Source organism: Betta splendens, chromosome 5 (assembly GCF_900634795.4).
Source record: "Betta splendens chromosome 5, fBetSpl5.4, whole genome shotgun sequence".
In the NCBI taxonomy this organism is placed as follows: Eukaryota; Metazoa; Chordata; class Actinopteri; order Anabantiformes; family Osphronemidae; genus Betta; species Betta splendens.
Window position 1 is genome coordinate 15,111,555 of NC_040885.2, and position 26,627 is coordinate 15,138,181.

The following is a 26,627-nucleotide window of genomic DNA, read 5'->3' on the forward strand; positions in this document are numbered from 1 at the left end:
AGATATAACTGTTATTGAACTATTTTTAAAGGGTATTTCTATTTTAAGTCTAATTAAATGTAGTAACTTAAAAAACAAACTGAAAAACAGAAAAAACAAGAAAATGTAATAATTATATCCTGTCATAAATGAACACAGTCTAAACAAGCACAGTGACATTTTTTTGTCCGCTTACACAGTTCAAGCATAACCATGTCAACACTGTTGCATTCTCACCATGTTTTTCTTTGTTCATCTGCTCAGTCAGATGGGTGCTTTGATGATTTAGGATTTCCATCTGAAAGCAGCTCAAAGGTTTTCTCTTAATGATAATTTTTAATCACAAAAAAAAAAAATGGGAAGATGTTGCGCTTCTTAGACGTTTAAGGCTCCGGGCATTGTGCAAGAAACATAACAAAGGACTGAGCAACAAGAGGGAAAATGGACACGGAAAAGATTCAGACGGCTGCTGTGTTCATCTGTCCATGTTAATGTGGGATTGGTCTCTTCAGCTATTTAAATCCAAAGGAGCACTGTTGAATGGAGAGTTCAAACAAAATCTGAATACATGCTTTCAAATGTGCAGTACATGAAATCATCAAAGGACCTTTGGGCTGTGAATTGAAGATGAGACTTTTAGACAGACTAATGCAATTTCTGAGATGTGGAAGTACTTTTTGCATCTTAAGTAAGCGCTGCCCTGAAATGAAAGAAAAAAAAAAGTTATGTTCAGATTTAACATAAACATCACATGTTAATGTAAATGACGTGAGTTACCTGAAGTGTATAGCAGCAACAAAATATCTGAATATTGGACATTATTAATTTAATATCAAAGTGAGGATGCATTGATATGCAGCTTAAGGAGGTGTTTCCCGTTCAGCCGTTCTCTTTCACTTATGTGTAGTTTCACTGGAGGCGGATCCTACTGTATCTGTGCTGATGGGATCCGGATCGTGAAACGACCCTTTGCTGCTCATCTGCTGGACCAGGTTTGTGCCTTCTGCACTGAAGTGGGAAGAACAACTGCTTTGTAAACAGGTAGTTCTTCACCCGGATGTCATGGTTCACAAAGACTCTTCCGGGGAGTCTGGCGCAGCACCACTGGCAGAGCTTTCGCCGCGCTGTGTTTCTGCACCGGCGTCGGCTTTGCAGGGATGAAGGCTGCCAAGGTAGCGAGAGTCATGCACATTTCTCAGACTGAAATATTGGATGTGTATTGAGTCAGAGACACACGGTGAATCACCTCACACATACGTGCTCATGCACATGTGCGCCCACGGAAGCATTATTTTGTGTGCAACTGAACAAAGGATCGAAGGTGATATTGTGTTGTGTGCTCCTCTCAAATTTATGCATGCGACCAAGTGTGAGGAGAGGCTTTGGGGTCATTTTAATAAGTAAACAATCCACACTGAGTAGTGGCTAATTTGAATGTCTGCATGGGAAGTGAGTGTAATGCCCATAACCATGACTTTCATCGCGTTTGACAGGACATTTTTTGTCTCATCTCTGATTATGCACTGGCAGAGTACGGGGACATTTTTGCACGCTGAGGATGCCCATCAACAACGGGTGTCCCTGAAATGAGATTTATGATGGGCTGTCAGTTTCACACGCTTACAGAGTGACTCAGGTGCGGCCACAACGCTTTTCCTGTGTACTTTAGTTGACTCGAGTACGAGTGGATCAAAAGCCTCTTTAATGAGTTAATAGTGGAACAATTGTTGGATTGAAAGTGGCAGAAATGAAGGACAGCACTTTTACATTTGGGAAAAATAGTGCTTACAACAATTTTGTATGAAATCTGAGTAAAGTCTATGTACAGTGTTTGTCCACTTGTCTTGAATTCAACCTTGTAGCTATGTGTGCATCTAACAAATTGATATTTGGTACGTATCTTAGCCAGGGTTGGTTCATCTTATTGTCAAGGCGCCCTAGTAGCTTTTTCCTCTCTACCCTTTGCAGCTTTAAACATGGGAGGTGATGAATAGTACTGGTAACAGTATAATAAGTAAGTATTTGCATAATGTAGAACTCACAGAGTTCGACTATTATACTAACGCCTGCGCTGCTACAATCCATAACAGTTATATTGTATCTGGACTGACAGAGAACAGCAGGTGTGTGGTAAGTGGCAGCTTTAAGAAATGTGTCTGCGTCCTGCATAGATATCACTTCCTCTGGGCAAAGTAATAACTCTTATTACAGGCCTTTTAGGGACTCCTTGGGAGTGGAACTAAGTTGTTTTCCGATGTGATGCCGCTGGCACCTTGCAGAGGCATAATGGAAAAGACATCCTTAAATAATTGTGGTTAAAGTGATACTGAGCTGTTGGAGCAACCCCCCCCTCCTGTAAATGATGTGATGCAGGAATGACAAGTTTGATTGTGCGCCGACGTCTCCCGTCTGGGAAGGGGGCGGATGGTTGAATAGTTTGCATGCGACTGCGCGGCGTGGTTTTATAAAATAATCTCTTTAATATGTTTCCTCTCCCCACCGCCCATTAGCCCACATACAAACACCGAGACGGATGCACATTTTTATGTGTTCGCTGAATTATGCATTGAGAACACACTCTTGGGGATGGTTGTACATTCTTAGTAATGGTATTAGCTTTTGCTGAGGCCTGTTTACACATCCATGTAAAAAACAGTCACACACAAACACATCACGCATATTTAGACTAACACAACTTGCTCCCATGCTCAAAGGTTCATAAGTTCCAAGTCATGAAAAGAGTTTCTAAATAAACATATGTAAACGTGTAGTGTCTGCTGTCCAGTCTAGCTGTACTGTACTTTAAATTACTACTATTTGCTGCCTTTAAACACACACGTCTGGTCATCAATATGCATGGCCATTTTTTCAAACAGCAGCGTTGGAGTTGTGTTTGTTCTGCGGCGGCCCTCCATGCTTCTCTGTGTGATCGTGCCAGTATGAACCGAGGTCAGTGTGCTTGAGTAATCACCCTGCATCAGAGATTATGGTCAGGAATTCATCCATTGAGCTGTCTGTGCCGGACAACAAAGCCTCCAGCTCAGCGTCGCAGACAAATAGCTTGATAATTCGGAGTTATAGCTCATTCTTACTTTCAATAGCAAACGCATAATCTCGACAACGCTGAACAATGGAACAGAATTCAATAGTACAGTAACCCCCAGACATGCACCCAGGAGAGTACATAAAAAAAGAAGCTGTGTTGTTAAGAAGTCATGAAGCTTTGACATAATCCTCATGGCTCCTTTGGAAGCAGACAATGAGGAACTTGCATAAAACTCCAGCATCACTTATTCAGTGGTTCCTCAGTGCTGTAATTGTGCTGTGAACACTTTGTGTCTCGGGCGTCACCTAAATCAGCGCTGTATGTCACCACAATTAAGTACAATTAATGCAAGCAGATTGTAATTTTGACAGTTCTTGCATAATGTTGTGTACTCCGCTAATGTTACGCAGTCAAGGGCTTCGATATTAAGTGCTAGCACTGGTTAGTAGATGGAGTTGCTCTTTTTTCCCTCCCTAGTTCATCTGTGGTTCACAGTAATTCAGTGACTAGAATTTGGGATTTGAGTTCAAACACAGCGCAGTGTGACTGCGTCTGTGTGGAGAGTTTACCAGTTGGCATTCATGCTACTGTAAGTGAAGGGAGGTCTGAGTAGCTCAGTAGCCCTCCTGTATACATCTGCTACTGTAACTCAAGACTCACTGGGACGGGCACCAGCTCGACATCCCTCAACAATACTCCTTCTTTCCTCGCTTCTTTTTGTCTCCTGCAACAACCTGCAACATTTCCAACCACCTCTCTGCAGAGCCCAGACCATCATTTGTCTGCTTAATGACCACAGAGGTGCCACGTTGAGTCATAGTGATGACATATTAAAGTTTATTCCACTGTCCAATTTAAGCCCTGGTGAAAGAGCGTGGCCCATAATTTCTTGTTCCATTTAAGGCAGAAACTGCAGGTTTCTTCTTTTTTCTGACTTCCCAACCTTAAAAATGTCCTTTCAGCTTTATGTCTGTATCTGCTGCCTTGAATATATACATACTGGATATTATTTTTAAACTTTTATTGCTAATGTGGGGTCACACGTTGTATTTCTACTGCTACAGTAAAAAAAACAAAAAATATTTTGTTAACAATGTTTTCTATTCAGGATTGTTATAAAAGCATGCAACAAAGAGATGGGGAGAGTACAGTATTCAGCTAGTATTCTGTAGTATGAGGTCATAGGAATAATACAAGTGTATATAAGTAATGTGTTTTTTAATCTCACTTGAACATTCATAAACAAACTAAAGAAGCAGGGGAGGTGATGAAAGAAGAATGAGAAGTAAAGACATGAAACAATCGTGAGCTTGACTGTTTAATATATTCTTAATCTCTAATTAATGCTTGCTTTGGGACTTTTAGACTTTCGGGAGTATTAGACAAAAAGTATGCTAAGAACCACCGTTTCAATTTAAAGAACACTTAAAATTTGAATATAGATATAACTCTGGAGAAGTTCAGTCAGAAACACTCTGGGGAGTCATATGCATGAGTAAAAGCCTTCCCCTTGTTCTTATCGTGCCTTGTCTATAATGGTTTGCTTTTTACAAATAAAGAAAATGTGAATATTATTAAAGACAGTTGGAAAATGAACATCTAGATTTTGTGATAACAATAAATGGAGGTTACTGATGTTGGATAGTGACACGGACTAGTTGTATGAAACTATAGACCTGTAAAGAAAAGGAAAAAATGTCACATGCATGGTGTGCTTTGACTTCATAGCCACTCATTCTTTGCATCACTGCGCTGCTTCTATTATTAGAACCAGGAAAACAAACTAGAGAGGAGGGAAAGACAGACAACAAAATCAGTATCAGCTTGGATCATGTGCGGCATGACACCCTCAAGAGTGCGTTCCTTTCCAGATTTGCAATCCTACAAAAACCTTAAATCTCTCAGAGGCTCAGCCAACAAAGTTAGTAAGGTTACAAAGCGCCGCCGCCAAAACGGTTTGGAAAGTTCCCTCTCTGATGAGCCCGGGCGCTTGCTGCACAGCAGTGTTGACTAGACTCTAAAACATAGATAAATCGAGCTTTCAGATAAAGATTTACGGCAGTCTGATTTTGAAAAAGCTTTGAACGCTGTCATTTTGAGCAGGGATGAACGCTCTTATTGGGGGAAAACACAGCCTCAGTCAGCTTTAACCACCCATGTATTCGTGCTACATGGAAACCCTGAACCTGAGCGGGTGGAGTGGGACTGCCCAACGACCTCTGGGCGCCGGACGCTGGTCGGCAGCAGCCAATGAAGATAAATCGTAATTGCGCACCGGTCTGCAATTTTGTGCTCCGTGCATGTATTTATATTATAACACAAGTGCTCATTTAGCCGCGTTTTGGAAGACCTGCCTCACATCTCAATGAGCATGTGCATATGCCTCTGACAGCACCAGTGATTATGACTGCACTGACATAATTCACTGAACAGCCACAAGACATTACAGGCTTCAGCGGCTATGAGTGTTTGACTTTTTATGTATTGTTTACACATTGAGAATTTGTTGTGCTCACATTATCTGTCTTGGAGAATTTACGATATGAAGATGTCACATCTGTTTTTAATGGTGCACAGCTGCATGCACACGTATCAGTAATCCGGGGACACGCTGGGATTTGTACCGATAATATATATCTGTGCACAGATTAAACCACTGTGCATGTGTATGTCGGCGTGCACGCCAGAGTTGCTACAGTTCCGGGCCTCCTCTTTGTTTCTGTACCATAATGGGCTTTGTAAGATAATACACCACAATACTTCTGAGCGAGGGGATTGTGAAACTGTCCCAGTTTGCGCCGCCGCTTTCGGCTCCAAGCATCAAGTGTAATTGGAAATCCAAAGAAACCTGGATTTACCTGCAAATGATATCATTCACTCCTGTGGTCCTGCTCATTTGATCGCCTCCTACATTTTCAATCAATTTACCCAGTTCAGTTATTGTCATTGACTTTCAGTGTCAAAATAGATTCATCCTCCCCATTTCTTTTGTTTTACCCCAGCTGAATACAGAGACCATTGTCAGTGAACTAATCAATCTGTGCGATCTTTCCAATCACAGTTATATATTTATATGAAATAAAAGATCTCCTAGATTAAGCATAAGATGAGATAAGATAAACCTTAATTCGCCCCACAGTGGGGAAATTTCCACATTGCAGCAGTGCAGTATGGATAGAATTTAGCAAAGTGAGTTTGAGAAAGAAAATATAGGTTGTACAATTTAAGATTTTTTAAGAATAGTTGTGTATCACATATGTTCAAAACCATTCAGCTACTGTAGATTATATAGTATCTGGTTTTATTAAGTGAACGTATCAAATACATTTTTTTAGCTCAGTCTGAATCGTTATCCATTCTGACAAACACCATCGTGACTTTGTGTCTGCTGTTTTGCTATTGTTTATGTTGAAAATGTGCCAACTATAAAAAGCTTTTATAAATTATGCAAGCGTAACTGAGCAGCGTTGATGCGCATTCAAAGCCTGTTGAAGCTACGGGCTCTAGGAAGCGACACAGTAACCTGTAAATGTTGGGCCAGCTGCCAACCGCAGGAACCACACCTCACTTCGGTTCGACGAACACATGGTTGAGTGGGAGACAGCGGTCGGAATGATCGCAGGCGGACTCGGACTCCAAACCCGGGAGCTTCGAGCTTCATTTCTCACACGGCTCAGGACGCGGTCCACGTCGACGGCCAACTGGCCTCTAGCTGTTTGCTGACGACTTGGCTGTGTTCTGAGTGTTCCCCCAACAATATACAATCATTAGTGCACGAAGGAACAGAGAGAAAGCAGTGGGGTTTTTATTCAGGAAATAGCTTTGGGAGCTGACTTGTTTGTACTGGAAACCATTGATCAAAGTGGGGTGCATGGGCCGTCCTCATGTCTAAATTAATAAATAATTTGGTGTTTGGGAGGCATCACTGAGAGCACAGTCAGACTCATTTTCTATCTTTGTAATAATATTTTATTTGGAAACAGCAGCTTATCATTGCACTTCGTCATACATTTCTCAGATATATGAAAGTGAATAGGAGATTTTTTATTATAGGAAATTACCTTTCATGCCTCACGTATGTAATATTTTACTTTGAATTGTCTGTGTTATTCCAGTGTTTCGAGTGAAGGTAAAAGGTTGTCATTTATAAACAGTGGCATTAAATAAAACGCTGGAACTCACCTCAAAGAAGCAGAGGTGTAAATAATGGTCTTGGCAGTAGCATGTATCAGGCCCGTCTGGTAATTGCTGTGGTATAGAAGATGTTGCACTCTAGAAGACATTGAAATAGATAGTATAATTCTTTTTTGTGAGGGATGCGCTGTTTATTAGAGATCTATCAGGGGAGATGGGCTGCTGCACGGCACCTGCGTTTATTTATCACCCCGGCTTGAAGGCCTGTAATGGAACTGATCAACAGGACAATTATGCTCAAGCTCCTTTAGCTCGTATTGATAAGGACATTTGGTGCTAAGACATGAACCGTCCGACCATCATTTCTAATGACAGCCTAAAGTTTCACATTCCCCACTATCCTGTGGCAGCAATTTCGGACGTAGCTGTCATTTTCTCAGCCTGTTTTCTTTCCCGGTCAATTAAGGCCAGATTAGCCACTAGTTCAATCGTTGTTCAGTTCTCTGGCCATCTAGCATTTTGCTCTATATCCAGTGTCCACTAGTAGCTCATTGCCAAACATTGTCATCTCACAGTTTTGCTTTGTTTTGACTCAACACTTTCAAGTTTAAAGCATCTGTCAGACAGATAAGGACTCATTTTTTGCTTTTGAAGTCACAGGATTGAAAAAATAAACTGTTTTCATTTCTGATGTTATGTGTGTCTGTTTCAGTCCAGCGTTCGGCATCAAGTGAAAAAATGGAAAACAAAGAGTAAGGCTTCGACCTGACTGTCACAACATCACAGTTTACATTGGATGTTTACAGGGAAACTGCAGTGATGTGTATAAGGCGTCTGTTAGCACAGTTAGTGGTTGCTCTGAGTTCAGTCCAAGCTGACGCGTGTCCTTATTGAACTTCTCATAAGCCAACATGATTATGTTTTCTAAGGACCATAGTGCATTGGCTGCATAATGTGCCATAATGTGCGTTAATGTGGATGCATTTATTGCTGCGTTTGTTAACTGAAAGCCGGCTGCATGGTACAGAAAGCATGACAGTAAAGCTATTGAGGCGGCTCTGTGACGGAATGAATAGAGCTGTAAGAACCATCCTCCAAAGGAAATGGATGGTGTGATGGAAAATCAAACATTATGTAGAAAAAACAGATCCAAACTGTGAGGGAACAGTTTTTGCAACATGTCCAAAACTGAAACAAACATCTTTAATAGTGAACTGAATCTAGTTTCAACTACATTGAAGTTAATGTGGTTTGAATCTCATCGAATAAAACTAAGCTGCTGTCCAATCCTAAATGTGATAAACTGTAATTTGTCACTCACTCACTCGTCATTAAAATAGTGAATACTACGGTTGGCAATTAAAGTAAAAGATGTCTTTGACTCAAATGTCGTCTGTCGGTGCTGAAAGGAAAAGCCCCGTCTTTGTCAAGACACTCATTGAAATTAGAAATTAGAAAGTGCCTGAACGCACAGCTGCTCTGGCCCTTCCTCTGCCTTGCATGGACTTCAAAGTGCATTTGTCTGAAGGGTTCCCAAGCTCACAACTCTCAAGTGAAGCATCAGAAATTTGGCCTATTATCCCCCATACTCTTCAGTTGGGCTGTTACTCGTGGGGATGTGATTTGACAGACAGGTTCCAGCTATATGACTCTTTGCCCTCCTACCTGCATACTTATGAGGGATTATGTGTTATTGCAGGCTTTATATAAAGTCTCAGTAATGGATTCTCAAGTCTGTACGTGTGTGTCTGTGCATGCGTGTGTGCCTGTTTACTTGTTTGTGTGGTCGTGGGAGTGTTTGATGCAAAAACAATGACACTGGGAGTGTGTGTCTGTGTGTGCACCTGAGGCTTTGTGACGTGTGAAAGGTTTAGTGTCCACAGCGACCGGTTTGTCAGTGTGAATGACAACTGTGCATGCAGCTGCCATAGTCCTTTGAATATGCTCGCCACGCTAGCAGGGCACAGCCCCGAGTTACTAGGTCGCGTTTGTTTGTCTGTTTGTTGTGGTAATACTGCACTGGTGATACTTCAGGTGGGCTCTGACCTGCTCCTCTGGGAACGTGTGTGTGTGTGTGTGTGTGTGTGTGTGTGTGTGTGTGTGTGTGTGTGTCTGTGTGTGTGTGTGTGTGTGTGTGTGTGTGTGTGTGTGTGTGTGTGTGTGTGTGTGTGTGTGTGTGTGTGTGCACAGAGGACCATGCATCTCCATAAACATGCTTTCTCAGCTTTTCTGCATCATGTGTGAACTCTTAAGGTGCATTTGAGGAGAAAATCTAATCACATCTTGAAACTGCCTCAAATTGCTCGACACGGCAGTCGGCGAAATTAATGTCACCTATTTCCGATGTAGTCATATGGATTTTTTTGTTCCTTTTGGTTTTGCAGCTGCCGTGCGGGGAAAAGTAAAATTATCAACAGCAGTGTGATGGAGAATGTGTCCCCAGCTTCCTTCTGGTCATGTTTCAACATATAAGAAGTGGAGGTGGCAGATGGGGAGAAAAGCAAGACTGATGAAAAAGAGAATAAGGGAGTTGAAGGTGAAATGACAAAGTGGAGTGTACTGTAAATGTCACTGCAGGTCGGTGTGGCTTTAGAGGATTAGCAGAAGTCAATTTCAAACCACGGGAATAAACATTTATGTGTCTGATGGGGCTGGTAAAGTAGATTGTGTAATGTTGGGTCCACCAGCCTTGTTGTAGTCACAGTAGCTGTGGAAGTGGAGTCCTGTACATACTCATGGGCCGATGCAAACTACCATATATTAGCAAAAATGCTGTCTTCCTTTTCAAAGAGCCATTAAGTTATATCAGGGAAAACCTGTATTTTTCTCAAGATTGCACCTCAAGAAAAGGCTCAAACCAGAGAAGAAAAATGTGTGCAGATGATAATGTACTATATGTAAAAGCAATACCCGGTAAAGGCAGAGCTGCATTACTCTGTGGGACAAGATCAACAAAAGATTATGTAAACAAGCTACGGGGACGTTTGAAGCTTGAGGTGGAACTTTGAGTTTTATGACCAGGATAAGAGTGGAGGCTTAAAATCCTTCCCACAACCACTTCCTTGTTGCTTCTAGGGATCATAAGAGGTCTACATCAAACAGCTTTAAATGTACCCGCTCTTGGTTGTTCTGTTGGTTATTCTTTGAAGATCATTACCCAGATGTTACCGTAGGAGCATAAAACAAAGTTCCTTCCCTGCATCCTTCGAAAACTGCCATATGTTTTTTGGCCGTACTGTGCATATTTTTAGCTTTTAGTCCTGATGAACACGCAGATTTAAAAATATATATTTTCCTCCGTCATCTGTCTCCAATTAACAGCCTTTCTGTTACATTACTTCTTCCTTGCTAGTGGTGAGATCCGTTATGAATCATTGGTTGTTAATGGGACATTGACTATTCCAGTCACAGCAGGAATGAGGCGAGAGGGGGTGGCTGGGAGTCCCAGGGGGACTCAGACCTGTGGCAGATCCATTATTCATGGTTCACCATGGGCATGTAGCGAACACTGACATCCGACCTGCCTAAATCAAACAGGGCCAGTGAGTTTAATGCCCCTCGGGAAATGTGAGGCTCAGGTAAAGGTGGGGGTGAAGAGAGGGGAGGGAGCTAGTGAGGATGACGGTGTGGGTCAGATCACAGGGAGAAGGAAAGGAAGGAGGAGTGAAGGGAAGACAGCGAAAGGCCTCTCTTCTTACTCCACTGGCTCTATCTTGAAAGCTGTCAGCACAGTAGCTGCTACGCTACATATCTGCCTCCCCTTGCTTTAGTTTCCTTCTGTCGGTCTGCCTTGTTTGTCATCATACAGTAGCTGCCTCTCTTATTCTACCCTCATAATAGTAAAGTGAGCCCACAGAGCTCACACACAGTGGTAGCATCATTTACCATCCTGCAACAGCGTCTGTGTAATGCCTAGAAAAGTTCACCTGCACTCAGTGTGATGTTAAAGCAGTAAATGTCAGCAGAGTGTGCTGCTGCTGGCTCGCTTTGTTTAACTCTGCATCAGTAATATGAAGATGTATTGCAGTGCACTTTGTGTGTCCACAGTATGTACATTCACTAAGTTTGCAGGCGTTTAAATGGTGTGAAGGCAACCGGCGACCTCGCTGGTGTCCTCTGTGTCATTGCTATGCAGGAGAGTGGGCACTAAGGCTCCATTCAGGCCCTGGGCCAGAAGGTGACACCTCGTGCCAAGACCCAACAAGGGACTGATTGCCTCGCATACACCAGGAGTACGGCTTCATATCCCTGAAAGCTTGACAGCACTTTCAGCACTCTCAGACAAAGGCTGAAGATAGACACCGAACATGGTCATGAACATTGGCAAAAGCATTTGCATCATCGTCATCTGCAGTAAAGGAGATCAATGGCTTTGTGAAATGAAAACTATCTGTAAATCATTAGACAGCCCGTCCTCCTTGAATTAATTTCCCACTCTTGTTGTTAGTGAGCTGGAAAGATCTCATAGCAGCGAGCAGCCCTTAAGATGAATTTGGCCTTGATAACGTCTGCCCCAGTGTAACAGGTCATTACCACCTTGTTTGTGCCTGTCTGCTTTTCCTTGAATAATTATAGAATATCAGTGGAAAGCATAACCGTGACACAACTACATTAACATTCCTTCATTTATTCTCTGGTCGGAGTTGGAATCTAATGAATCCTGAACACTGCTTTGCTGCGTTTGTGTGTAACACACAACTCATTTCCCAGAGACAAAGATTCCCCCACGTCTCTTGTAATTACCCGCAGAGACGCGAGTCCTTCGCGTGCATGTTTATCTCCTCCGACTCGACGCGTCCCATGGGCAGCCCACCCCCCCCACCGCCAACTTCTCACTAATGTGTAGCGGCTGCTTTGATCTTCCAACTTTGCTAATCCAAGTCACATATCCTTGATTTGCTAATTAGATAATCATTAGCTTGTTTTCAGTTAAACTGACAAGAAAAGCACCGTGGCAGTTTGTTGGCGTGGCTGCTAATGTGCTATCGGTGCTGTTCTTAACATGTCACTCGGTTTAGTTGAGGTGTGATATTTCATGTCGGTCTATCGGGGGAACTTGTGGCTTCTGACGGTTCCTGCGCTGCCAAATGTGAGAGCTTTTTAGCATGCGTTTTCTGAGGCAATATTTGGGACGGTGGCCAAGGGCACTCTGGTTCGGTCAAATGTGCGCTGTCACTTCATGGCGCTTGTCAGTGCATTAACTATGTCGCATCTAATAAATATGCTTTTATTGAACATGCAGCAGTTTGTGGAGTTTTAGCGAAGCGCGGCCAAGTAAAGTCCCTGTAATTGAAACTTTCTTCTGCGTCCTGAAAGGCGCTCGCACTCCATGCAAATATGCAGCTGACACAAGGGGGGGGGGGGGGGCCAATCAGTGGAGCGATCAGAGTTGCAGGAAGGCGGGTTCTTTTGCAGATAGGGATCAGGTTTGATCTGGTAGGTTTACATATCCAGACAACTAACTGCCACAATAACGGAGAAATTATCTTACACGGAACCAGGGAAAGTCATTTTCAAGGAATGTTGGCTTTGTTGACTAGAACTCATGAAGGCATAAAGGACTGTGGCGGCAGGTGGCCGCAGATGGTTAATTATAAAAAACAGGTCATTAATTATAAAAACAGAAATGAGCATGATTTTTAGTTTCTTCCTGTTTATTTTTGCTTGTTTAGTTTGCCCTCCCCCTCTCCTCCGTCCTCCTCTCGCCTCGTTTTCCTTCCTCTGCCTCCTTCCAACCATTGCCAAGCCTTAGATTAATGCATTTGACAAACCACTGAACAAGAAAGGGCATTAATAGCTACTCAAAGCAGGGAGCTATCATGGGAACCCTTGTTGTGAGAAAATTACGCATCTTCAGACCCGCAAGGCGGTTTGCAGGGATAACAGAACACTTCTACACTGTTTTCTAAACACTCTCTTGGCCAAGCCTGAAAAGAAAGAGGCGGGGGAGATTGGGCTTCAACTGGCAAGACAAGGCAGGATGGGGGGGGGGGTCTGTCTGCTGAATGCAGTGCTATAGGCCCCGGCTTCTGAAACAGCCAGTCCACAAAGGCCTAATCGCCAAATGACACGATGATCCAGCTTACAGTAGCGAGCTGACAATGAAACCACTCCTTCAGAACCAGCACCGGTCCAAAGCAGAGTGTCACTGCGCCCACTATGTGTCTGTTCACACACTGTAGCACGTGTGTGTTCATGTCTCTATACATGTGGCTGAATCCAGTATAAACACTTATAATTCTCATTATTCTCACAAGGTTAATTTGCATAAACTCAGTGTATCTGCTGTTTGATGTTTTCTCTCTACACAACTGCTCTTGACAAATGGCCACAGAAAGTGTTTACTGGTGTCTGAATACACAGGGGTTCAACAACTCTGTGACCTTCAGTGTGTCCTCTGGTGTTTTAAGTGGCGCAGACACTAGCTAGTGGAGGTGAAAAGAACACACATTTAGTTCCAGCCTTTGAACAAAAATAATGATCTAAATAATTTATGGGACAAAAAAAAAGAAAAAGAAAACTATTTTCAAATGCATGACACATTCCAGAGAATGGTGTGAATACATTTTGCTAATTAGCTTTCAAAATAAGGACTACGCAAAACAAAACACTTTTCCCCCCTGCTACCCCCGAAGTGTTAAAAGGGGTTTGTAAGCTTTTCATTTTAAGAGATTATTGAATTTTCTCTTAATGCCAAACAGGAGGTGACCTACTGATGCGTGATGTAGGAATTTCAGGGTTGATTCTTCATCATCAAAGTTAAGCTCACAAGTGGAATTACCAGGTATTTATGCTTTTCTTTTAAGTGCGTGGCCAAGATAGTTTGAATTTGTGAGTATAATTAATATACTGTATGATTCATAAGTAACCATGAAGCTAAAGAGAAATCATATTATCGCTTAATTCTGCGATAACTAGTATAAACGTTTTGATTTCCAACCAGCACAGGAATAGATATGTTTCTCATACTGAACGTGCATTAAGCAGTCCATTTAGATTCTGCAGCACACAATTTATAGCCAATGCCAATGTTCCCTGCCAATGAAGGAAGCAGTGTGCCCTTTATGCAGCCAAGTGAGAAGTGAGGGTGTGAAGGTCGGTGTAGTGAATGAGCCTTCAGAGTATCAGACTGTCATGCTGGAGACAGACGATCGCCTCCCATCCCAGACCCTGCTTAACGATGGCTCTTTCTGAACCATCATCACTTCCTGGCTCTAACTCTGACCACTGGATTCAGTTAGTTATTCTTTGGTGCCCATTGTTGGACGTGACGTTAGTAATAACGGACTCGAGCTGCTCTGTTGTCCTGCAGCCCTGCATGCTACGTACAGTAACTGCATGACTCCGGTAAATGAAGTCTGCCCCCAGCGTCACCCTTAATATATGAATCCCACCACTGTAAATATTAATTACACATATGAGTACGCGGGGCTAAACCTGTTGAACACAAAGGCAAGGGTAAATGAGTTGAGAAAGGATGGAGGAATGCCGGGATGTTCTAATATAAACTTTACATGAGCTACGCTGCTGAAGATAAGGAGCGTTTAATATTCTGCCTCTGTTTGAGTTTTTGAGAGTGAGACTATTTAAATAAAACCTTACCTCAGTAATGAGTAACATTTCCATGCGCATTAATGCAGGAGCTATAGACAATGCTCTTAAAGTCTTTACCGTGGAGAAAGAGAGAGAGAGAGACAGAGAGAGACAGAGAGAGAGAGAGAGAGAGAGAGAGAGAGAGAGAGAGAGAGAGAGAGAAAAGCCTAGGAAGTTAAAATGTGCAGCTTCATTTGAATGGCTTTGGGCTGTTGACAGGCGCTGAGAAAAATGCTTTTCTCTTTGTATTAAAAAACACAATGCAAACACACACACACACGCACGCACGCACACATAACTAGTATGCACTAACATGTTAACTTGTGCAAATCCACACACACAGGCGCGCATCCAGTCAGCGATCTGACAGGTGAGAATGGCTTACAGCTAGGTTAAAGGGGGAAGCACACTACATAAGCAGGTCACCTCTCCTGGGACACTGCAATTTTTCAGAGTGTTGCAGAAGAAGAAGAAAGTGGGAAAAAAAGGAAAGGCCAAAAAAAAAGTGATAAATGGGTTCAACCTGGTGATCTTTTAGTTGACGCTTTGTTCCCCTCTCACCCCGCTCTTAATTTTCTCACAGTAGCTTCTTCATTAAATCCAGTTCTCCAGGACAGAAACCTCCGGCAGGCTCAAGAAAAATGGCAGTGAATAATTTAGAGAATTATGTAACAGCAGTAAGTTGCGTGACCTTTCTTTTTTAACACTTGCCTCATGCAAATGGTTTATTTCTGAGCATTTCTGGGAGTTTGCGGAGCTCGGTGAACTATCAGCGAGACACATCTTGACCTTGACCTTTTTCCTTTGGCGTGCGCTCGAAAGAGGGAGCGCGAGCGAGAGGGAAGCGTATGGAGCCGGTGTATTTTTAAAGTTATGGGGCCGAAGCATCTCCTGCCAAGCCACAGGAGATTGTTGGCATGAGTCACCTGCTGTTAAAAAAGCCTGAGATGCACAAACAAGTGTAGCACATTATAGTATGGTTGTGTTAGTATGTGTATTTGTGCATCTCTGGGTGGGGCTGCTGGGCTGTTGTGTAAATCTCGCCCCTTGAATTAACATGAAATACCAACATCTGCCGTAGCATCTATTATTCATTCATTTAACCAAATCTAAGGTGGTGCTATTGTTAGAAGAGCTCAACTATTGTAGTCGTTGGATCATCCATTCATGTCGCACAGATACAGTATTTTCATGAATTAATACCAAGCCTGATGTTGCTCAGAAGGTCAAGGGTTGCTTTTCTAATCGCTACGTATTATTTTTATTACAATATTAAACGGCATTTTGTTGCATGAAAAGGAGGATGTTCCCTCGAAAAGTACTTTTCAAGATGAGAGGACGCGTGAGTCAGACGCACAAGTGCACTCTCACCATGTTGCTAACAATGGCTTGTGTTTGCAGAGGCTAAATGGACCCTGCGCATCGAACATGTTTGACTCCCTTGTTTTATAGATCCTCAGTCAAGACTGTGTCTGCTAATGGGTACCACTCTGTTTGAACACGCTTGAACAGACGGGAAAGTCTGAAAGACCGCGTACAATGTGTCTGTCATCTTCCTCGTAATGTGGCGGCCTCACGCGCCACAGGCACTGGTGGAGTTTTCCCGGCGAACAATGGCTCCATCTGGGCGGGTCGATGAAAGGCGGGTCACGCAGGGTCACTGCGAACGCCGCCTTTTATTTTTTTTATTCTTATTCTCGGGGAAATGTCAGAGAGTTTGAGGTTGGGGCTTAAAAAGGAAAGAGAAGCGCAGACTCCCAGACCTGTCTCCATCACACCGCCAACATAAAAGCTTCATGACTGCGGAGCGATGCATTTTAATATCGGCCAGATTTTCCTGGAGAGTCGACACTTTTGACACCGAAGCAGCGCCTGTGTCCGCGTTGTGCTGCTTTGCTGCCCCGCGTGCCGGCGTCTGACTGGAGAGACAGGCACAGTAACCTTCAGATGTTGGCAGGCTGTGATTAGTCAGGCCTCTGCTCAGCGTGCCGCTTGCCCTCGTATTCATTTTTGCACGTGCTGGTTCTGACACATGTAATGTGGTAATGGAGCGCGATGATAACGGTAGAAGTACTTGTCATCTTGGAGGGAACTGTCTAGATCCGGTGCAGAACTTACTTAAATACTGATACCATGCGTGAGCATCTTTATTTATTTCACAGGAAGCAGCCTCTCACTGTTCCACACGTTCAAACCATGAAATCACAGCTGATTTGAATCGTTCGTTTTAAATCATCGTTTCTGTTATTGTTGACAGCTTTGGTTTTTAAAATTGTTTTTAATTTGTAGCACTCACGATTACAACATTCATGATGTTTCTTCACATTACACTTTGCTTTAAACTGGTCCATCTAGCTTGTTATTCGGCAATAAAGTAACATTACACATGCTGTGTCATAAGACCTTTATTCAAAAGTAGAGCTCATAATAAAAATGTCTTCAGCAATGTTTTCCTACATTTTATATGAATTCATTTTACTACTCTTCTCGTCTCTTCAGTGCTGCCGATTCCAGTTCATGTGCATCAATTTATGGCTCCACAGTGCATTTAATGCCGCGATGGGATGTGTTTGCACAATGCGTGTGACTGTTTTGATATGTGCATTCACAGGTTTCCTTTTCCCCCTCCGTCGTCAGTGTGGCTCTGTATGCATTAGGGGGCAACATGCTCTCAGGTAGATTTCGAGAGGAGCGCAGCTAATGGTGTTGGCTAACAAGTGACATTCCCTCATTAAGTGGGAAGATTTGTCTGAGTGGCCAGTTAGCTGGAGGACGCTACACAAGGTCAGAGCCTCTAGCTGCCACGGGAGAATAAGTGAAGTAGAAAAGAGAGCGAGCGGACAGGCTAAAAGGCAAGATACTGAAAGCTCCTCTCCTCTCTGACTGGCAAGGCTTGATGTGAGAGCGGTTTGAAGTTTGGACTTTGGTCACTGCTGCTTTTGAACATGGAGCTATTTTAGTCCTCGGAGGGTGTGCGTCTGCAGCAGGATGTGTACCGGCCCATGTATCTATTTAAACTGACTTTGCTGACCATCACCGAGGGGCGAGGTAGATCCTGTTCCCTGCACGGAGCCACGAGGGTTGCTAGCAGAATGGGAAATCAATAACGTCGATAGGATGAGCATTAGGATGGCCAAGTGGTTTTAACAGCCCCATTGTCATTCCACTATTTTTGTAAAGCAGTTTGTGGGCCATTCTTTCTACAGTCTTCAATTTTCAGAAAGCTGAGGAAGACAGACAGCTACAGAGACAGAGAAACAAAGGCAGAGGGAGAGAGGCAAAGAGAGGCAGCCCTCAGACAATCAAACTGGAAGCACATTTCTGACACATGTTCGACAGCCATTCACAGGAGCTTTCAAGATGTGATTTCTTTTTCTTTTTTTTCCAGACCATCAGCCCCTGAACTGAACCACAGTTGTTTTCTCATCAGCACTGAACACACCACACGGTCTGCCCTTCAACGAGGCGACTGGTCTTTGGGAGCAGGTCTCTCTCAAAATACATCATACAAAAATCTTCAGGAACCCACATTATTATAAAAATCTACTAGTTTGGCTTTTTCCTATTTAAATAATACACAGTAAAGGAAACGTGATTGGTCCTGAAAACCTTTAGATAGCATCAGATTAAGTCAACAACTCAAATTTGTCTACATTCTAGTAGATACACCATCGACAGTTCCAGTACCTTATGGTGAACACACTAGGGTCATACTGTATATTTTTGTGAGGAGTAATAAGCACCAGTTGCAAGAATATAACTGAATGACCTCTGTGTTTTGTGCTCCAGCCTCCCTATCAGTCCCAGACCAGAAAATGCGCCTCCATATCTAAACAATCACTTGGTTCTATCTGGATGGGAGCTGTACGCTGGTGTGAAATCACAGATAAGGCGTGTAGGGCAACCTTGTGCTATCTCTGGCTGTGGGATACAGTAATGGAAGCTTAGTAATGCAGAGCCGGCCTCCGAACGAAAGGTGTAAAAATGAGGTAAACCGCTGCCGAGTCGCATCATTGTCCACGGCTGAGTAATACAGCTTTAATTGTTAAACGATGGACTCATACTGTAGATCAGGTGCTCCTCAAAGAGAGTTCATATAAATCTTAATGTCGTTGCTCATTTCCGCACCGCTGCCTTGTACGCAGCCGGAGACGCTGTTATGCACATTTACTAACTTTAAATTCAGCAGCGTCTATTTCCCATCCTTAAAGTCTGGGTAATTATAACGGGTGACAGCGTGGCTAATTATGGGTCCTGGAGAAATGGGGGTTCTTTGTCACCACCAATTTCTTTTAGCAATACTACACTAAGTCTTTTAAAGGCCATCCTCACAATAATGGCTCATCATTTCTCCTCCTTTTGTTCTACACTCGCGCCGGCGTTCATAGGAATGTGAAGGACGGCTGCTTTTATCGTCAAGGAGGAGGAAATTTCAGAAGTTTACTAAGGGGCAGATGCACAGGTACAGTATGTCCAGAGGTGGCACAGAGATTGGTGGTAATGGAAGAAGGCTGCACATGACAAGGGGAAGCAGGCAGACAAAAGCAAGAATTAATAGAGGCTGAGTGAGACATTCTGTTACACCTTTTTCTCTTATTATTCCCCCGCGATTTACGTCACTTTGTATTATCAGGAGCGGCAGAGACTGACTTTGTACTGTCAGCTTGTTGTACAACAGTACTTGTGCTTCATCCTTGGGAGGAATATTTAAAGAACACGGTTTGTTTCTATGCAACAGCATCAAATTCAAGGGACCCTACCAGGAACCTTGTCTCAGCTTTCTTTGAAATAAAAGTTTTCGTGTACGTGGTCGGATTCACAACACGGCAAGGAATTCTTCATGGATGAACTGTATGAAATCATGGATGAACTGTAAGAAAATGTGTTTGTGTACAGTATGACTCACTGGATTCACAAATAAAACCTTGATATTTATCACATGCTACGGTTTAAGACCTTAAGTCAGTTAACATGTTTAATTTACACTTAATTTAGCCTCAAATTGAATTCTAAACCCTTTTGCGTCTTGGTTGTAAAGACGTGGCCACATCTCTCTCACCTTTCTTCCAAAGCTTGTCACATCCATGACACCCCAGCATCAATGTCTCCAACTCTACTGTATTGGACAGACCAATTTAACAGGGCTTCACTTCAGTCTGGCTCCACAAACAGATAAGGGCATCCCAGGGCAGCTAAGAGAACCTTTTCCTTCCCTTGATCGTGTTATCTTAAATGCATATTCTCATACTTTCACCAGATACTGTCATGTTTCCTCAGCCTGTTTCATTCCTCTGCTGTGCACAGGAAGCCCAGCGCTGGCTTAAAGAGGAAAGGCAAATTGCCCCTTCTCTCCCTGCCTTTTTTAACTTCTCTAGTCTCTTTTTCTCAGTAGTAAATAATGCTTTTTCATTGTCTGCATACTATAGCTCAACTGTGTGTTGAAAGTGATTTATGAAAATAAGGAGCTTTTTGAAGTTGAAGCTTATTTCAGACTTGGCCTTCTTCATCAGCCCCTCCCCTTTCCTCATTCTCTTTGATATGCAGGAAATGTGCACAGAGCTGATTGAATTTGTATCAATCTCGAGTTTTTTTTCTTATATATTTCTTCTCCAAGACCTAATTTCATCAAATTCTTCGGTATTACTGGATTTCTGGTGGCTGGTAACCATTTGCCCTTGATGTCTTATGGAAAAGATGGCTGGTTTGGAGAGAGACGGAGAAAAGGTGGCTGATTGGCTCAGATATTTGTTTTGCTTTGGCCCTGCTGTTTGAAGTGGTTTACACACGAGAGGGGAATGCTTACAAACTCTCGCGAATCTCTAAAGCTTCCAGTATTTACTAATTTGGCGCAATATGATTTTCAAAAATTCCACTCCCGTTTGCATTTGCGTTTGCACACGCGCTCTCCAGCTGCTAGCGCTTGTGCGTCGCCTCGTGTGAACTCACACAGCGCACAAACATCCGTCAAGCTTGTCAGACTCGGACGCATGTCCGTCATTAGCATAGGTTTGCCCCACAAATCAATGCCTCTTTGGCCTTTGGAGTCAGGAGTCGGACTTGGCGTCTGATCGAACGCGTGAGTGAGCGGAGTACGGAAACAGATTGAGACTTTTAGTCGCAGAGGAAGCTTTCGAGGCGCATGAGTGTGCGGCTGTGTTTAAATATGGATAAACAGATACAAACAGAGCTCGTCGAGGAAGAGGCAGTCACACATGCTGCCTTTATCCTGTATTTACACACACACACACACACACACACACACACACACACACACACACACACACACACACACACACACACACACACACACACATTTTCACTGAGTCATAACTTGCTGTGTTTATAGCCATAGGGAAGTCCTTTATCCACATAACTAGATTAACTCAGAGTGCGCTCTGATCAGCTTAATTTGGATTCAGCCTGCTTACCCCCCCGATCTGCTGTCAGTCTGTCTGCGTGTTCATCTGTCATTCTGTCTGCTTGAATGGCAAGATGTTTGCCTGCGCGCCTGTGTGTCTAGCAGCACTGCTGGCACATACACAGCTTTAGCTTCTCCCATCTCTTACTTTTATAATAAGCATGATAACGATCCCACAATAATTGTTGTATGAATGCAAATGATCTAAATAGTTTTCCCTTTGTAATGAACAGATCATTTTACAGTTCTAAACCGTTGTTTGACCCAGAAACATGTTTACTGTAGGCTTCTATTTTAGCTAATCCACATAAACTCGCTCCGCCTTCTTATATTTGCATTATTAGAATGACTGCTTTCTTTAGTGTTCCTCACAGGGACAACCTGAAAATAAAATGAAAGTGAAAGTATGGCACTTTTATTAGAATAAAAATCTACAATTATGCATCGTTGCTGTTAGATCACCTTGATGCACAGACAGACGTCTCCTAACAGACGCGGCAAAAGCACAGATGTCACACTTTCACTCTCCTATTTAGGTGTATTTGTGCTCGTAAGACTGACAAGTAATGATTAGGCACACGCACCGAGCCACATTAAAGGCCGGAACAAGGGACACAAAATGGGAGGGGAGATGGATAAAGAGGCTTGGAATGGAGCATTATATGAACGTCCAGAGGGAAGGTGGGTACAGATACTAGGACAGAAAGTGTGAGATGCTGAGGAATGGGGGGGGGGTAATGAGGGACAGAGGGAAGTAGGGATAAGTGAAGAATGGAGGAGAAGGAGGGGGCAGCATTGAGAGCTGAGTGAAGCTGAGGAGGCGCTGGGCCTGGGGGATTGCGCCGCGTTTATCCTCCTCTGCAGTCGGCTTCTGAAGGACTACCTCAGGAAAAGACTTTAAAGCAGGGTGGCTGCTGCTGTGTGCTGATCTGTTAATACCCGCAGATACACGAGGCTTCGCCATAGCACGCTGGGGGTGGGGTGGTACAGGACAGTGTGCATAAGTCTGCTTGTCAGTGTGTTATGTGTTCAAGGATGGTATCATATCTCTGCAGATGCTATCCCAGCCCCACCGCTAGCCTGGCCTAACTCACCCGCAGACATGGAGTTACCAGAGCGATTAAAAGATTAGATTGGACTATCGTGTGGCTGTGTGTCAGCGTTGTCACCTATAGCCGCTGCCATGGAGGAGGGGGCTATGTCTACCCTGTTTAGGAACCTGTATAAATAGACCTTTTCCTCCTGGGGTTTGGTGTAAAACTCCCTCAGAGACACAGGATGCCTCAAAAACATACACATTTGGTGCTGTGAAGGCTGAGAGTTGGCTGTTTCACAGAGGACCTGTTCTCTCAGGGGGGTTATGTGATTAATTCAGTGAAAGTAAAGGACCCGAGGGGGATAAATATGCAAGAGATGTTGCTTTGTGTTAAGGCCTTCTTTGGAAATCACAATCAGAATATGAACTTCCGAAAACACACACACACACACACACACACACACACACACACACACACACACACACACACACACACACACACACACACACACACACACACACACACCTGTGCAGCACCTTGCGCAGCGGGGAAGGAGGGTGCGGCGAGAACAACAACACTCCGGTGACATCATGACACTCCAGCTGCACGTTCTGATTATGAATTACAGTATCACATGCAGCAACGATAGAAAAAAAACCTGACCATGACCTCTACTAACTGACTCCTGATCTCAAGTCTCTGTAAGACTCCACAGACCTCACAACCCTGCATGAACTATGCATGAGCCTCCATCCTGAATCTGTGTGAGCTTCCAACTTAACTCCTTTTCATAAATGGAGCATAAGTACACTCTCAGTTCTCAGCCATGATTTGCAGCACTGTTTATTTAAATTGCCTGCGTGTCACTCTGTCACTCTGGTGCTTGAGAAACGGTGCCACACAAATGCTACAAGCATGACAGAGACACCTTCACTACGCATTTTACACTCTAGCTGATTTCTCCTGTTCTCAGATTTGAATAGGGTGACAAAGCTTCCACATGTCTAAATAGCATAGTAATCAGTTCCAACGCACCAACCTGCACCCATACCATGAATACAGTATTTGTTAGTGTTAAAAATGTGGGGACAGAAATCTCTGTTTTGTGTTGGTACTTACTTTCCATCAGGAGACTAGAATCTGATCCCTGCAAGGTGAACCAATAAATATTGACTCCTGGCTTTTGTTAATGATAGAATTATACTTAAGTTAAGGTTTAGGTTATAGTGCCAGTCTAAGTCAAAAAATCCACTGTCCTCAAGGTGAAAAGTGTCGTAGACGTGTGCATGCACAGTGTAAGGATGTGGTTTTGTGACTAGTCCCACAAGAATGAGTAATGTACCAAACTCACTGGAAAAATTCATATTCCTCATTCACAGTGTGAAACTATTGACAACATAAAAGTGACTTGCTCTTGGACTTTGTTATGTACCATTGTCGGCACAGAAAAATGTGAGCGTATAAGACACTTCACAGCATCTCAGAATAAAGGAGAGCAAGAGAGAATAAAGAGAAGGAGAGAAACGCCACAAAAAGTCAGAAATCTGAACCATGTTGGTGTTTGATCACAATAAGCTCAGAGCTTTAGCAAAATTCTCAAGGCCCCTCGTAACCGTTCAGCAATAATCTGCTGAAGAATCCTTTTGTTTTTCTACTGCAAACAGGTTGATTTGTCAAAATGTTTAAATGCCAGACTCACGTCCTTGGGAGCCCTGGTTACAGGTTTAAACGGTGCAGATGTGATTGTGACTGTGCTTGTCAAGGCAGAGGATGCTCTGGGCCGGTGACTGGACGCTCTTCTGTCAGCTGTGATTGGACGGCGGCCGTCGCACCGCTTTGCCGGTTACATCATGTCATTAAAAGGCGCCGCGTGTCCGTTCCTGTGCGCAGGTTCAGGTAGTTGCTTCCTATCGACCCCGGGCACTTATCCGCTTGATCAAAACCACCTGTGTTTTCAGATAACACGACAGGCTATTAGGAGACACGTCTAACCAGGCGTGCGATATCGCCTACAGTACTTTCTAATGATGCTGTAAACAGTATCGGTGTGGGGTCAACGCTGCGCGTCCCTGCTGTTGCTGTTTAATATGAGGTTTAGATTTCATTAGGTTAGATCTTAATCTCATGACCGCAGAAACTGCAGCACAGGGTTCACACTGTACCGGCACCAGTGCATTCCCCTCATTCGTGCACTGTCAATGTCAGCACCATGTGATTAGAATGACGCTCAAAGTGATTTTAGGAGAGTAAATGACTCATGGCATTTCAGTTGTAGCACAGAAGACGTACTGTTCCTTTAAACCTAAATTAACTGTGAAAGGAAAGGGGAATGTGTTTGAAACGTCTGAAAACAACAGTTTAAACGCACATGCACATATCTCATTGTTTGATGGGAGACCAATCAGCTGTTCGTCTTCAGTCTCTGTTCGCTCCTGCAGAAAAGCAGCAAAGATCCAGATGGAAGAAGTAACCATTACTTGGCTTCTTTTCTGATATGTTGCTAATATATGAACGTGAACAGTTTTTGTTCATTCTTCTCTGTCTCACCATATGGACACAGGCAGCTTGCACCTGCCTTTTAATTGTAATAATTACTGAAGCCACACCAGGCTTCAGGCTCCACAAAGTACATTGAACTAATGATTTGGAAATGGGCAATGTAAGTTTAATTTGATTTGAATAATGGTCCTAGAATCCAGAGCAAACACGTTTATTGAATACATGACCATGTTTTACTTATTTATAGGACCTTTCTATTGTTGAGATGATGAGAGACCGTGATGTGACATGAAGTAAATATCCTACAGGTGCAGGTAGGCTTTACTGTAGAGTGTTGTTTCAGACCCTGCAGGTTTTAAATGGAATCATTTGCATTCACCAGCGCTCTTTGGTTCAAACCTTAACCCCAACCGTGTGCTGTAAAGGCCCAAACATACAGTAACCGCTGGGGCTTATTCAGACACAAATGGAATCTGTTGGATACAGGACTGAATAATGGGAGTTCATGCCTTTGAGGTCGTAATTATGTTTGCGCTTGCATTTCACTCAGCTAAACATCCACACAGTTCAAATGACCTCCATTCCAGCCACTCGGGCGAGATTGTAAATAATGTTCCACTGAATTAAGAGGCCTAAATCCTGAAGCCTCATCTTGCTGACAGAGTCTGCGGCTTGTAATCTGGAGCCACAGTTGCAGTTTCCTCCAGTAGCTTTTGTCGCAATGCCATCGCTGGGACAAAGTTTGTGTGAATAGACTGGAGTTAGACTGTAATTAACAGTTAAATAGCTGCACCGCCGTCCTCGGGGACCCCTGCATCTTACGTTCAATGTAAAAGCAGAGAGGGGGCCACTGAGGGAGGAGGCGGTTCGAAGGCGTACAGGAGGTAATTAAATGAGGATTCCAAGCTATTGAGTGATCTCCAGGGCAAATACAGTACAGTAGCTCCTCCACTCCTCCCACCTCTGCCTCCCTCTTCTAACCCTTGCTCTCTGGCTTTGCACCTGAGATGAGGATGGCAGTTAATGATGATGTTTTTACATCTACTTTAGCTCCTGCCCTATAGCTCACTCCCACTGTCTCCAGATACACCAAGGTTATTCTTTCCAGCTGTTTTTTTCAGCCTGTGCTCGCCGCATTTTTCTTCCCGTTCCATTAGCAAATTGCCTCCCCCTCTTTCTCTTCTCCTCGTTTCCACCTCCCCACGTGCCCCCTAGCCCTCCCATTAGAGGTCTAACTGGGGCATTCAGTCATTTAAACTGGGGAAATAAAAACTGTGAAGTTCACGCCAGGGTCTGTTTTATCTTTCAGAAGTTGAAGAGGAGCCCTACATCTGGGAGAGGCTAATGCTGGACGGCCTGGTAAAGTCAACCCGAAGGACCTTCGAGCCGTCATTTGCACTCAGTGGCAGCGAGGTCACGAGGGATGGTTAGTACTGTATGTTGTTTGCATATGCCGTGGGTTATAAGGTAATAAGGGACCTTCCAACTCCATTTGAATACCAAACATAAGTAAACTGACCAGCAGACCATTTGATTCACCCAGCTATCATCATCTTGTTTGTATATACAGGCTTACCCCCAGATACTAGACCAAAACAGATGCTGTTGGTTTTTTTGTGAGGCTGTTTCGTTTTGTTAATGCTCAACATACAACTTTCATTTCTGTGCTGTGCGAAGCAATCAGCAATACAATTACAGATCTGTATTGAGAAGTTTAGGTTCAATAAGGAAAATACTTCCTCCAAAAGTGGGAACATTAACCCCTAAGAGCCCAGAATCCGTGAGAAACTGTATACTCACCATAGAATCTATAATAATGTTAAGTGAGCCATTATTACTAATGATCCTGGTTCATTCATGACACCAACTTAACAGCTGGATTACATTCAGGGTAATCAACTCTTGATTACTGTAATAAAAT

General features: G+C 43.4%; 1 protein-coding gene across 9 annotated transcripts in view; it reads left to right on the forward strand.

Moving 5' to 3' along the window:
- The window catches only part of LOC114855663 (cadherin-22-like), a 159,395-nt gene that overhangs the window by 52,853 nt on the left and 79,915 nt on the right, over positions 1 to 26,627 (forward strand). For 7 of the 9 annotated variants that reach the window (XM_029151000.3, XM_029151004.3, XM_055509306.1 and 4 more), the window contains one exon: positions 26,016 to 26,132. The exons of 1 other annotated variant lie outside the window; for it this stretch is intronic. The gene's annotated coding sequence lies outside the window, so the exon portion shown is untranslated. Of the gene's footprint in view, positions 1 to 886; positions 972 to 26,015; positions 26,133 to 26,627 lie in introns of all 9 variants that reach the window. One more of the 9 variants, XM_029151002.3, reaches the window with a different exon arrangement.